General features: G+C 34.3%; 1 protein-coding gene across 1 annotated transcript in view; it reads left to right on the plus strand.

The window, feature by feature from the left end:
* The first annotated feature begins 774 nt into the window (after window positions 1-774).
* shakB (Innexin family member shaking B) overlaps window positions 775-14,341 on the plus strand; it is a 124,405-nt gene continuing 110,838 nt past the window's right edge. Inside the window, exon 1 of the mRNA XM_072542231.1 lies at window positions 775-922. The gene's annotated coding sequence lies outside the window, so the exon portion shown is untranslated. The remainder of the gene's footprint in view (window positions 923-14,341) is intronic.

Raw genomic sequence — 14,341 nt, forward strand, 5'->3', positions numbered from 1 at the left:
GTGTAGTGGTTCTGTATCTCTTCGAAATCTCCTTCCAAACCAGCTTCGTCACAGTCAGGTTCAACTTCTGGTTCAGAATCAGAGAGAAATTCCACATGAAGCTTTTCAAGATAAGCCTGTGGCTTTTCAAGACTCATATTCAAAAAATCTGTCAAAAAATAATTTTATATCAATCAAATACACAGAAAACATAATCAGTAGATCACTCAAAATTATAAATTATATAAATACTTTTTATTTACCCCAGAAATAAAAAAATTTAAAATTGAATCTTACCTGAAGATTTGTAACAACTTGTATAACGTGCGGACTCACGTTCCGTAATTCAATATAGCAGCAGAACTAAATGCACTAGACAACTCTCACAACTGTACTAAATAGAGTATCTCTCGCCTTGAAGCTCTCATAGTCCGCACGTTAACTCTGAAAGGTTTGAATAAAAAGTATAAAGTGCTGTATTCATTTGTATTACAAGATAATCTGTAGAATATAGTAAGGTTTCGTTACCCATATTGAAAAAAGAAACTTTGAGAAAAGAGGATACCCAACACATTAGTTTATAGCAATCAAAAATATGTACAAGAAATAAAAATATAACGAAATAATGAAAAAAAAATGCGATCAAAAGCCTAAAAAAGTCATCAAAGGAATTATTTTTCCTGGTTTTCTGGTCGAGTGGCGTCCAAATACTGGCCTATGACGCCTAGTTAAGACGTCGAACTGCAGGAATAGAGAAATATTTTTCTCCCGTTGACTCCTGACTCCGTACATCAACAGACAAGTTAGAATGGGATAGCAGCCTTAAAAATTTATTGTTATACTTTGTGAAAACGATCTGTAAAAACCGTTGGTCATGTTGGGACGGCAGTTTTTAAATTTTTAGTGAGTGGAATGAATTAAACAGTTGTTTGCGTTTAGTTTGGTAAGTTAGGTGTTTTGTTTGCATGAATTAACAACGATCTATTGATAATTTTGACTGTAAAAAAGATTTTTTGTGGAAAAATGTTTGGATATGACGATTTTTACTTCTACATTTGTATGTCTTAAGTAGACTAGCTTTATAAATCAACAATTGTTTCCCAAAATACTCTAAACATTCTTCGTCTTCTTTGTTCCATAGTTTAGTGATTTTTTGCCTGCTTCGGCGTTAAGGCTCGCTCCATCTTTTCGCGGGTGTTAATCTCTTCATCTTACTTTTGGTTTCCAATTTAGTAATCGTTTAGTGAGTCGGTTTTCATACGTTCTGTTTAAATGTTCTTTCCATTTTGTCTTGTGAATTCTTCTATTTTCTCATTGATCAAGTACATATTCAATTTTTATCGTAAATATCTATTTCTCTGTTTATAATGCCTTGTAATGCTTTTTTTTTATTTCGAAAAATATGTGTCTCGACAGCTAATGGTCATTGACACAGGTACAATTTACATTCATGTTTACATGGTTAATACTTTACATTGGGTACAAATTAGTTACAATACATTTTTTATAATACATTTTGTTTTATATTAAAGTGTATGACTTTGTGTTTTTTAAAAAGTTTAATACATTTTCATAGTTGCTGCTGTTTGAGATAAGTATGTCTTTTAGATCGTTACCAAGATTGTATTTTCTTCTGGCCGCTAGGTAGTGTTGACAGTCAAGAAGTACATGTGTTACAGAAGTCGTGCTGTTGCAGTACTGGCACAAAATCTGATTACTGGAATTCATTAGGTGTCCATGTGTAAGGCGTGTGTGCCCTATTCTCAATCTTCGAATGATAGATTTGTCTTTTTTTTTCATTGGTGGGAGCTGGTGGTAGAAAATGTTTGGTTGTAGAACGCTTAACTTGCTATTGCTTCCTTTCCAATGATCATTCCAAAGGTCCATTATTTTATGTTTTAGTGTTTTTTTTTGGATCTGATAATGTTTGAATGTCTGTTGTTACGTTAAGAGAACATGTTTGTTTTGCTGCTTGATCGGCTTTTTCGTTACCTGGAATACCAACGTGTGATGGAACCCACAATATTGTTACTGTAATTCCATTAGTTTGAAGGCGATTACATATACACTGGATTTCTTGAACTATTGGGTGGATAGAATGTACGTTTCTTATGGACTACATGGAGGACAGAGAGTCCGTACAGATTGCTATAGTTTTATCATCGTTGAGTGGAGTTTTCACCGCTTGTAGTATTCCATATAGTTCAGCAGTATAAATACTGCAATTGCTGGAGAGTCGAAACAAGTTGACGGTGGTTGTAGTTGTTGTAACAGCACAGCCAACACCTTCTTCAGTCTTAGATGCATCTTAGTAAAGGATCTTATCGAAGTTGCATTGATGTAGTATTTCGTAGAATCTTTGTTTGATAACGGAAGGTGATATTTCATTCTTATTATATTTGGATAATTCGATATTGAAATTTGGAAGTTTACATATCCATGGATGAGTTTGAGGGACCGTGAAAGGGCTGGTCCACAATAGATTGATATCTAAATAAGGAATTAACATCTGTATAGTGGACGGTACCATTCTAGGATTATTAGTAACTGGTAATTGTCTATTACAAATGAGGTTTCTTGTAGGATTTGTGGGATTCCCCTAAACAGAGTCGAAGGGAAGTATTTTGGACTACATTTAGTGAACGTAGTAGTGAGTTACTTGATGACATGTAGAGAACACTACCATAGTCAAGTTTGGAGCGAATAAGAGCTCGATATATTTTTAGTAGTTTCCTCATCGGCTCCCCAACTATAATGAGCTAGTGATTTAAGAAGATTCATTATTTGAAGGCAGCTACCCTTAAGTTCTCGAATGTGTGGTCTCCAGGAAAGTTTTTTATCGAAAATAATGCCAAGAAGCTTTATTTGATCTACTACTTGGAGAAAATTTCCATTCAGAGTAATGGTTGGAGATTGCGTGTTTTGTCTTTTGGTAAAATGAATAACTTTGGATTTGGATGGGGAGAAGTTAAGGCCGGATTGGCTGGCCCAGTTGTTTATTTTACTTAGAGTGTTTTGTAGTAAAGTATTTGTGCTGGATGTGACCTTTCCATGACAGAATAATATTATGTCGTCAGCATATATTCCGTATTGTACAGGGTCGTTTATGAATGAACTAATATCGTTAATACTAAGGAGAAATAGTGTGCTGCTTAGGACAGACCCTTGTGGGACACCGTTTGTGGTTGTGTGCTGTGAGGAAGTTTTGCCATTAGTAATTACTTTAAAGGATCGCTCTGTGAGAAAATTTTTTATAAACGAATATATATTACCGGATAACTTGTTCTGGTTTAGTTTGTTTAATATTACAGAAATCGGTATGGAGTCAAAAGCGCTTTCGATGTCAAGGGAGATTGCAATGACTTCATTTTTGTTAGATAGCGCAGTCGCAATTGTTGATTGCAGAAGTATAAGATTGTCCATGGTGCATCGATTTGGTCTGAAGCCTAATTGAAATTGGTCGAGGATTTTATTTTGTTCAAGGTACCAAAGTAATCTTTTATTAACCATTTTTTCTAGAAGTTTACATAATGTACAGGTGACAGAGATTGGCCTGTATGAGTTTAGCGTGTCTAGGGATTGATAGCCTTTTTTGATAGGAATCGTTATGGATTGTTCCCATAGTGATGGGAATTTTTGGGAAAACCAAATGTTGTTGAACAGTTGGAGTATTTTCTCGTATGTATTTTGGTGAAGGTTTTTTAAAAAGATAGAGGGAATATCGTCAGGGCCTGCAGCTGAGCTTTTTGTCGAAAAAATGGCATCATTTAGTTCTTGGAAACTGAAAGGTAATTGAAAGGAATATTAATGGGATGATCAGTATTGCAAGTTTTGTGAGTAGCATCAATTTCGTTATGTGGATTAGTAGGATTATTTGATTTATTGAGAAAGTGTTGGGAAAGCATATCACTGATTTGTTGATCATCTGTAATTATTTTGTCTTGAATGGTGAGAGCTGGAATTTTGTATGATGTGTAATGTCCTTTCATTATCTTTATTTTTGACCATACTTGAGTCGGTGGGGTATCTTTTGTAATAGAGCTGGTAAAATGATTCCATCAATTTTGTTTACTGTTTTTTATTATGCGTTTTGTTTTTGCTCTAAGCCTTTTAAAATATATTAAGTCAGCTAGACTGCGCGATTTTCGGAATCTGTTTAAAGCTCTTTTGCTTTCTTGAATTGCTGTTTTGCATGAGTCATTCCACCAGGGAACGTGTTTTTTTATTGGGTTAATTTTGTATTTGCCGATGCACTCCTCTGCAGAGGAAACTATGCAATGGTTAAGTTGTTTTATGTCTTCGTCTATGTTATTTTGATATTTGAGTACATCTGTGCGTTCTTTTACAGTTAGTTTGAAGAGTTCCCAATTAGCATCTGAGATTTTCCATCTCGGTTTTGTATATTCCGATTTGACTGCCTTGTTAGTAATGATAATGGGAAAATGATTGCTATCGAATAAGCTATCTAGAGTATGCCAAGTTAGTAACGGGTGTACTTTGGGATGACATAAGCTTAAGTCTATTGATGAGAAGCTTCCTGACTGAATATGAAAGTATGTACTATTTCCTGTATTTAATAAAGTAATATCAGTATTATTAATGACATTTTCGATTATTTTACCTCTACCATATGTATTTTTGGAGCCCCACATAGTGTTGTGTGCATTAAAATTTCCAACCATAATAAATGGGCCAGAAATTTGAGATATTAGGTTTTCTAATTCAGTGCTTGTCAATGTATAATTAGGAGGAATATATAAGCTACATATTGTGATTTGTTCTGGACACCATGCTGTTATAGCAACAGCTTCTAATGTAGTGTTTAGGTGAAGTTTACGGTGAAAAATTTCAGTTGATACGAAAATTGATGTCCCTCCGCTAGCGCGTCGGTGTGTAGTTCTGATATGGTGATAACTAACAAAATTTTTTAGATGAGGGTTGTAATGCTTTTCATTCTTCTGAAAAGTCTTATTTCGCTAGAGTTATTCGTAGATGACTTACAGCATTACAACTAAAGACTTGTAAATTCAACATTTTGATTAATTACTTATAAATCTTCTTCTTTTTCTTCTTCCTTCTCTTTATAAGCAATTCTGCTTTTAATGTCTTCACTTCTTTTTCGATCTCTCAGTGTATTTCTTGTAATTCTTCTCAGTACTCTCATCTCTGCCGTTTCCAGTAGCCTTTGCGTTGCGACTGTCGCGTCTTGTTTCTGAGGCAAATGTCATTATTGGTCTTACACTAGCTTTGTAAATTCTTGACTTCATCTCAGTGTTAATGTGTCTGTTTCGCCATATAGTGTTATTAAGGCATCCTGCCAGTTTATTTGCTTTTTGTACTTGATCTCTCACTTCTTTGTCCAGGTCTCCATAGCTAGACAGTGTAATTCTCGGGTATTTTATTTCTATTACTTGTTCAATACTGATGCCATCAATTTCTGTTTTACCTCTGGTTGCTTCTTTGCTGACTACTATTGTTTTTGTTTTCTGAGATGAGACTATCATATTAAATTCTTTTGCTCTTATGTTAAATCTGTGGACCAGTTGTTTCAGACTATCTTCATCTTGGGATATCAATATTGCGTCGTCTGCGCAACAGAGTAGTCATAAAACAAATTGTGACAAATATTATTGCCTGCATATACTATTTATTCATTATTCAAAATTGGAGTTGTTGTCCCTTATATCTTAGAATATGTCAAAGAAAAATCTAACAATGCCAATGACTAGATCCATTCTAAATATGCTATTATAAGTAAAATATGGCTGTCTTTTCTGATATACTTATCTGTTTGGGCTCACAATTGTTGTATATTAATAAAACAAGTAGTTGACGAGAACACCCTTTAAGTAATATTAAAGTGAAACCTTACAACCATGTTACAACTAACCTTCCTAACAGAGCACCAAGGAAGTAAATTCTACCAGAGTTTCTATTCACAAATATTGATAAAATGCGTTAGGCTTTCACGGTCATCGTCTAACTGGTTAAACTGTTTGTTTGGGCTGTTAGGCCGTTCTCTTCTGAGATTAGTTTTCGACGTTTCGCCAACACTAGGGGTTGGCATCTTCTAGAGATGTTACTGCTTCGCTTGTAAGCTGAAACTGACGCCGCATTGTTCTCGCATTGTCTCGATGGTCTTTCTTTGTGGTTGGATATTCTCTCGTTTTGTGATTTGTTGCCCTGTTTTAGGTTTTTCACGTCTTCAGGACGTGGTTTGTTTTTCTTTGGTAGGTTGGCTTTTTTCGTTTTGTAGGTTCTACTGGTGGATCGCTTCGTGGGTGTGTTGGCGGAGCAGGATCTTGGACAATCAGAAGTGAAAGGATTGTTAAGCTAAAACAGCTTTTTTCAGAATTTAATTAGCAAAAAAATATGTTTATGAATTGACTGAATTTATATGTATACAATTTTATTTAATTAATGAATGTATATTGTAACTCCCGTGGCTGTATCCGTTGCAATAGACAGATATCATTGTGCAATGGGATCGAGAAACCACAGAAAACCGATCCCTTCCTGCCTATTCAAGCTCGAAGTGAGCATTTATTGATTGATACAACGGTAAAAGACAGGAGTTGCCTCCAGGATGTTAATGTATTCATCAGGGAGTTCGTTGCTGGCAAGAGCCAGTAATTTTGTGGGTGGGAAAGGGAGTTTGGGTTTAAGTCGTCTTTTAAATAATTGCCGATAGATGAGCATGTAGTTTTCAAGATATTTTGGGCTCTGAAGGTTTGGCCACGGATGTTTTTGATTGTGTAACTCCTGCTCAGAGAGGAGAGCCTCTCATTGATGGGCTGGATGTTCGATAGTTGATGAATAAGGGCGGAGGGGTAGTCGTATCGTTTGTTATTTACTCTACGCAGGATTCCCCGTTCCAATCTCAGCAGTCTTTGTGTGATGTAACGGTGGATCGAAAATTCTTAGTCCTTCTTTTATCCTATTAAAATTATTTGGATGCTTATATATTTCCACCGCGCCAGAGGGCAAAATTCTCTTCGCCCTCTCCGCCAGAGTTGTGATGATACCTTGTTTTTGGCCTGGATGATGATTTGAGTTCCTGTTTAGGTGTATGTCCATGTGTGTAGGTTTTCGATACACTTTATGTCCTAAGTAACCTTCCTTTCGATTTAGTAATACATCTAGGAACTCTAGTTGTTGATCTTTCTCCGTTTTCATCGTAAATTGAATATTTGGATGTAGTGTGTTTATATAAGACAGGAAATCGGTAAGTTTTTCTCTACAAATATTCTTTATGTGTATCAGATGCTATTGCGATTAATAAAAACTAGCTATCGACATGAAAAGCTCAATGGAATCTTTGCTGCTTCACAAACTACACAAGATATACCACTTTCCACAAACTATCAATAACTTTCAATATCCAGTCTCTGCTAGCTATAGACTCACAACAATATCATTATAGATTTCTTGTCAGACACATGCACTTTACTTTTCATAATCATGTGAATTTCAAGTTTAGATCCTAAATGCTATAACACCTTATCCATGCCAGTTTTGATTGTAACTTAAAATGTCTTCATAGGCTTCTAGACGAGAATTGCGACTCCTATGTTTCCTTATAGTAACTTTTTTATTAGATTTTCGTTAATTTTGTATGAGGGATAGGATTGTGTATTTGTCTGATTAGAGAATCTATTGCAACTTGTTGAATGAATAAAGTCTATTAGAGCGGACCTCAAATGCAAGGAAAACAATAGAAAAACCACGGAGGTGCTTAGGAGAAGGCATTGACAAGAAGATCAGAGACAGAGACTTGGAAAACACCTAAAGAAGAAGGCGAAATAGGAATCTCAACGCCATATTACATATAAACTTCTAAAAATACAAAAATCTTTTAATCAAGAGTTAGAAATTACCTAAAATAGTTTTCGTTCATAAATCAAACGACCGAGTTGTTTTCTCTTTCGCACACACATACACACACTTTAGTCATAGTATATACATGCGGTTCTATGATTGATGGTGTTTTTTAATGATTCAAGCAAGTGAAATTTAAAATAGCCTACGATTTGTTTGATTTTAGGAATACTTAAGCTGTCTGTTTTTCATCTAATTATCTAAACAGAACCGAACTTTTAGTCATATCAACAGAGACGGTTATTTAATGGAAATTCCAGAAATATATCCATAGAAAAATGCACCAGTAAAAGTTATTTACAATATCATTCTCATTAGAGATAGAAATAAACGTAATAGCAATAGACAAAAGCTTAGACATTTTGTCTATTGCTATTACGTTTATTTAGTTTATGGATATGTGTCGCAAATCAGTTTCTCTGTGGCTCTCCTCAATAATTCTATTATATAAGCACTAAAAATTCATGAAAAATAAAAATAAGTAAGGCTGTTAAGAAAAATAATATTGTATGTTTTCTTCTTCTTAGAGGTTGGCAATCATAATGGCTATTTTTATTTTTGAACTTGCTGCTCTAAAAAAATCAATCGATCTGCATTGATATCAATTACGTAGATTCTTCAACCATGAGTTCTGCCTTCGAGAAACAGATCTTCTTTCTTGAATCTTTCCCTGTATTATGAGTCTCAAAATTTCATATTTTGGTCCCCTCAACACGTGGCCTAGGTATTCCAGGTTTCTGGTTTGTATAGTGGTCATTTGTTCTGTTTGTTTACTAACCTCTCCCAGTACTTCTTTATTTGTAATTCTATCAGTCCATGATATTTTTAATACTCTGCGGTATAACCAGAGTTCGAAAGCCTCGATTCTTTTTAAATTGCATTTTTTTAATGTCCAAGTCTCAGCTCCATATAATAATATTGAAAATACGTAACAGCGAATGGTACGTAGTCTGATCTCCAAATTTAGATTTTTGCACATTAGGAGTGGCTTCATTCGTATACATGCTGATCTGGCATTCTCTCTTCGCCTGTTTATTTCTGCAGTATGATCATTGGTTTCATTGATCAAAGTTCCCAAGTACTGATATTTTTCTACTTGTTCTATCACGTTACCATTGATTGTCAATAGGTGATGTATATTTTGTGGTCTTTTTGTAATTAGCATGTACTTCGTTCTTTTAGCGTTTAAAGTAATTCCCATCTCAGCACTATTCATACTTAAGCTTTGGATAAGATCTTATAGACCTTCTAGGGAGTTAACGGTAACTTCCGCTTTGGTATTATTGAGCGTGTTTTGGAAAATTTCTTCGGAATATAAGTTAAACAAAAGTGGCGATAAAACAGATCCCTGTCTAACTCCTCTACAGATCTTCATTTCTTCTGAATGTTGCCCATCAATTTGAACTATAGCACGTTGGTTCCAATATAATGTTTGCACTATACAGTGTGTAAAAGCCAAATGGAATAAATTCATTATTTAGGTTACTGTACATATTTATAAAAAATCCCGAAACACGTCAAATTTAAATTATAACTTGACTTTCTTTAACGTGAAAATGCAACCCCTACCTTCAACCCCCTTAGAATGACAGATACAACCCCCAATTTTTAAAATAGGAAGTATAGGCTTGTGATATATCGTTTGAAAGGTCTTTTCATTCTCCATTCAAAAATGTTGTCGCTTTCAAGTTTATTAAGATTAATTAAGATAAAATAAATTAAAATCATGTGGTTACCGAAATTCGCTACAATACAATCAAAAACTAAAATGTAATGCAAAACGTAATAAAATGTAGAACACGAAAAAGAACTATGAATGTTAACGAAGTAGATGTTCAAAATGTTCACCGCGAACGTCTTGGTAACATCCTAATCTCAAATAAAACTGTCTTCTAACATTATTTAACATAACAGGCGTGATCGACCTAATCGCAAGCGTTATTCGCTCTTTTAAGTCATTTAAATCAGAAGGTTTAGTTTTGTACACATGGCTCTTCACATATCCCCATAAAAATAAATCTAATAATGTAAGTTCAGGTGATCGCGCTGGCCATTCAATCGATCCTCGCCTCCCTATCCACCGATTGGGAAATATTGTATCGAGGTACTGCCGAACATTAAGTTGGTAATGTGGTGGTGCTCCATCCTGCTGAAACCATATCGTATTCGCTGGAACTTGAGGGTTTCCTGGATCAGGATAATTATAATTTTGCCAACGTTGGAATGACATCATTTTGAAGTAGTGCCAAATAATTGTTGCTATTAAAGTTGCCCTCAATGAAAAAGGTACCAATGATATTGTTTCCTACAATCCCTGCCCAAACATTAACCTTTTGAGGGTATTGAGTGTGTTCTTCTCTCATCCAGTGAGGATTTTCCGTGGCCCAGTAGCGGCAATTTTGCCGATTAGCATGACCTGATTAGCCGATAAATGAAAAAGTACGCTCATCAGAAAACATAACGTCTTCTAATTGGATAATATTGTTATCCAACATGTCCATCATTTGCTCACAAAAAAAAGTTCTCCTATCAAAATCGTCTTCCATGAGCTCCTGAGTAGGTATCATCTTATAGGGATGCAATTTATTTTCTTTTAATATGTTTACTATCGATGTATGGCTAGCATTGAATGTAGTGGATGCCTGTATACTCGATGTATGTGGATTTTTCTGAAACTCAAGCAACACATCTAATTTGAGTTCATCACTCAGTGCTGCTTTTGCAGTGCAGTGGCAGCTGCTTTTTTATCTGCCTTACATGACCAAACTCGCGAAACTGCTTCTCTATTTTACTTATTATTCCTTGGGATATAGGCGGTAAATTAGGAAATTTCTCATGAAATAAGCAAGTTACTTCCTGTTGTGTTCGGATGTTATCTCCGTAACCAATCATTTGTAAAACTGTCATTTTATGCATTTCCGTTAATCTAACCATTTTTCAGAATTGAATTGAACGAACTTTTTACTTAAATTAAAATACTGACAACTTAAATAAAACAATTTACTAATGTTTGTTAAAATAACGTTACCACGGAAATTCTTTAAAGTTTTTTAATGGTTACCATCTAAACACCACATTGCTATGGTTTTTGCTCACTTTCTTATTATCAAGACCTAAACGGGAAATAAGTTTTGAGTATATTTAAGCGAATTTCGGTAACCACATGATTTTAATTTATTTTATCTTAATTAATCTTAATAAACTTGAAAGCGACAATATTTTTGAATGGAGAATGAAAAGACCTTTCAAACGATATATCACAAGCCTATACTTCCTATTTTAAAAATTGGGGGTTGTATCTGTCATTCTAAGGGGGTTGAAGGTAGGGGTTGCATTTTCACCTTAAATAATGTCAAGTTATAATTTAAATTGACGTGTTTCGGGATTTTTTATAAATATGTACAGTAACCTAAATAATGAATTTATTACATTTGGCTTTTACACACTGTATTTATGATTTTACTGTCAATGCGCTTGTTCATAAGTATTGATATTAGTTTTTCATGTCTTACTTTATCGAAAGCTTTTTCGTAGTCAACAAAGCACAAGTGTAGATCAACGTTTACATCCCGACATGGCTGAATCAATATGTTGATGGCAAATAGTCCTTCTCGAGTACCCATTCCATTTCGCAACCCGAACTGCGTCTCGTTAATATCCTCCTCTAGGCTTTCGCATATTCTCTTATGTATTACTTTAAGCAGTACTTTTAAAGTATGACTCATGAGGCTCAGTGTTCGATAATCAGAGCACTCTTTTGCTGCTTGTTTTTTAGGGATGGTTATAAATGCTGACTTCAGTCACTCTTGTGGTATTATTCCCGTATCATACACCGTGTTGAATAAATCTGCCAATACTTCCAAGTTATCCACTTCCACTAACAGTTCTACTGGTATTTCATCTAATTCAGCTGCCTTATTGTCTTTAGAGTTTTTGATAGCATATTTGATTTCGTCTATCGTGATCTTCTGTCTCTCTAAAGGATTTAACTCTTGTATTTTCTGCATTTTACCTCTTTCATTTTAGAAAAGTTCTCTAACGTACTCCTCCCATCGTCTTAATTTCTCTGGTAAATCTATTGTAGTACTCATTTTTTGTCTTTTATATGTCCTTGCTGTCTATTTCGACCCATTCCAGTCACTTCTCTTATTTTTTTGTGCATATTTCTCATATATCATATTTTTTTTTGACGTGACAACGTCTTAAATTAGGTTGTGGCTCGGAGTCATTTAAGAAAAAGTGTAACGCCCGCTCACGTCTGTTACAGTGAGTCACCGAACGAGAGAGAGGCCCGCCGGACCGGCGAATGCCTTGCGTCTCTCTCCCACTCAAACATGATCGGTCCGCTGTGCGCGGCACTAGAGAATTAGGCGCGTTGAATCGCTAAAGTTGAAAATCGTTGAAAGTATCGTCAGCTGTGTCTGTAGTGAAAATGTGGAGTGCTTACAGTGTCCTATTTTAGGGGGAACCACCAGTATCAGATGTAATTTTAGGAAATTACCTAGGGACCTATATTCTTTTATAATATTGCTATGGATTTATCCATTTAATATTGAGCAATGATTGTAAACATTCTTTATAGTTTAAACTTCAATGAAAATTATTAACTGTGTCTAAAGACATATATGATATGAGGTATTTTACCCAAGAGTATTAAGTATAATGAATATACATAAAAACATAATTTTGTTTTCTTAGGATTTAACATTTTGTCAGCACATTATCTCAAATTCACACTTAAATCAATATGTTTTTACTATTAGGTCTGTTGAATGTTTGTTCTTTACACAAAATTTAGTCTATACTTCATATTTATTAAAGGCGGTAAAATATACATTACAATTCAGTTGTTTATAAACCACTTTCAAAGCATAAAGAACCTTTTAAGCTTTGTTTATATTATTTTGTGTATATTAATTGAGTTAATTGGAGTAGCCCACTTTGATACAAAAATACAGTCAATTTATGGATATTTCAAGGTGACAATCTAAAAAAAGCTGATTTCCTCCCATGCATTTTATTAGAAACACTTGAAATTTAAAAAAAATTTAAAAATCGTAAGATGTAAGACCTTAATCGTGAGATCGTGAGATTTGTCTTCAATTCGTGAGTAGATTCGTCATTTACAACTACAACAATAAAGGTAAATAATTGTACACTAATATTATCGTAAACTATGATTGATTGATTAATTGTTAGATTGACACAAAAGTTGAGAAACTGAGTTTATAGCGGCAATTCCTTGTTCCTATTGTGCAATTTAATAATATTCATATCAATAAATATTCTACCGAGAAAAAGACGTTGTCACGTAAAATCTTCGCCCGTAAAACCGACTTTACAGGCAACCGATTTTTTTTTTCTAGTTCTTCTATCTCTTTACATCGTTTCATCAAATAGATTTCCTTAGCTGTTTTGATTTTTCCTTAATTATTTGTATTTCTTTATACTCCTGCAGATCTATTCCTTTATATTTCCTTCTTTCTTCCATCTGTAATAGTATTTCTTCTGTCATCCACTGTTTTTTTTATTATTTTCCGTTACTGGAAACGGCAGAGATGACAGTACTGAGAAGATTTACAGGAAATACGCTGAGAGATCGAAAGAGAAGTGAAGACATTAAAAGAAAATGTAACGTGTAAATGTACAAATGAATGGACATACAATAGAAAAAAAGAATACAATAACGACGTAAGCAGAATATGGTCAAGTCACCAATAGACAGAAGAAGTACAACAAAAGAATGACAACCTTCCATGTAGGTATTAATCAGTGAATGAATAAGCAGAATTGCTTATAAAGAGAAAGAAGAAGTATTTGCCGTTTTTGTAAATTTAAACTTAAAATGTCTATTTGCGTTCCGACTCTGCTTTAAAGACACTCTTTTCAGCACTTCTTTTAATTATTTGTTCTGGACCAGTAAAATCGCCTCATAAAATTCTAAATTTAGGCAAATCTAGTCAGTCGCTAGACCAATTACATCGGAAGTGGTCTGGATGTTGTCTCGCGTCTTTTTTATCCTTCTTTATTTTCGTTTTGATATTGCGTAGACCCAAGTGAAAAAAAAACAGGTGCGTGGACGTAAACATTTTATTTATAACATCGATTTTAACGAGTTGCTTTGTATTTTGAAGTTTGTGTACGCGTTATCTCTGATTTATTTTCGACAATTAAAGGTTTGTTTACGTTTGTTGTTTTAAAACAAGATTAATCAAACGGAAAAATGTTGTTCTTCGTCAACTGGTAGACTGTTTTTTTTTGTCAATAGAAACCACCCTGGCATTTTTTAAATTTAAATTCACGTGCTCGGCACATGAATGAGATGTGGCACAGGCGTTTGATAAAGTCTGGCATAAGGGTTTGATACATAAACTTAAATCATTCATGCCTAAACAATATTCAAATATATTACAATCATATCTAGCGAACAGACATTTTAAAGTTAAACAAGAAGATGCATACACTGATCTCAAGGATATTGAAG

This window comes from Diabrotica undecimpunctata, chromosome 8 (assembly GCF_040954645.1).
Source record: "Diabrotica undecimpunctata isolate CICGRU chromosome 8, icDiaUnde3, whole genome shotgun sequence".
Lineage (NCBI taxonomy): Eukaryota > Metazoa > Arthropoda > Insecta > Coleoptera > Chrysomelidae > Diabrotica > Diabrotica undecimpunctata.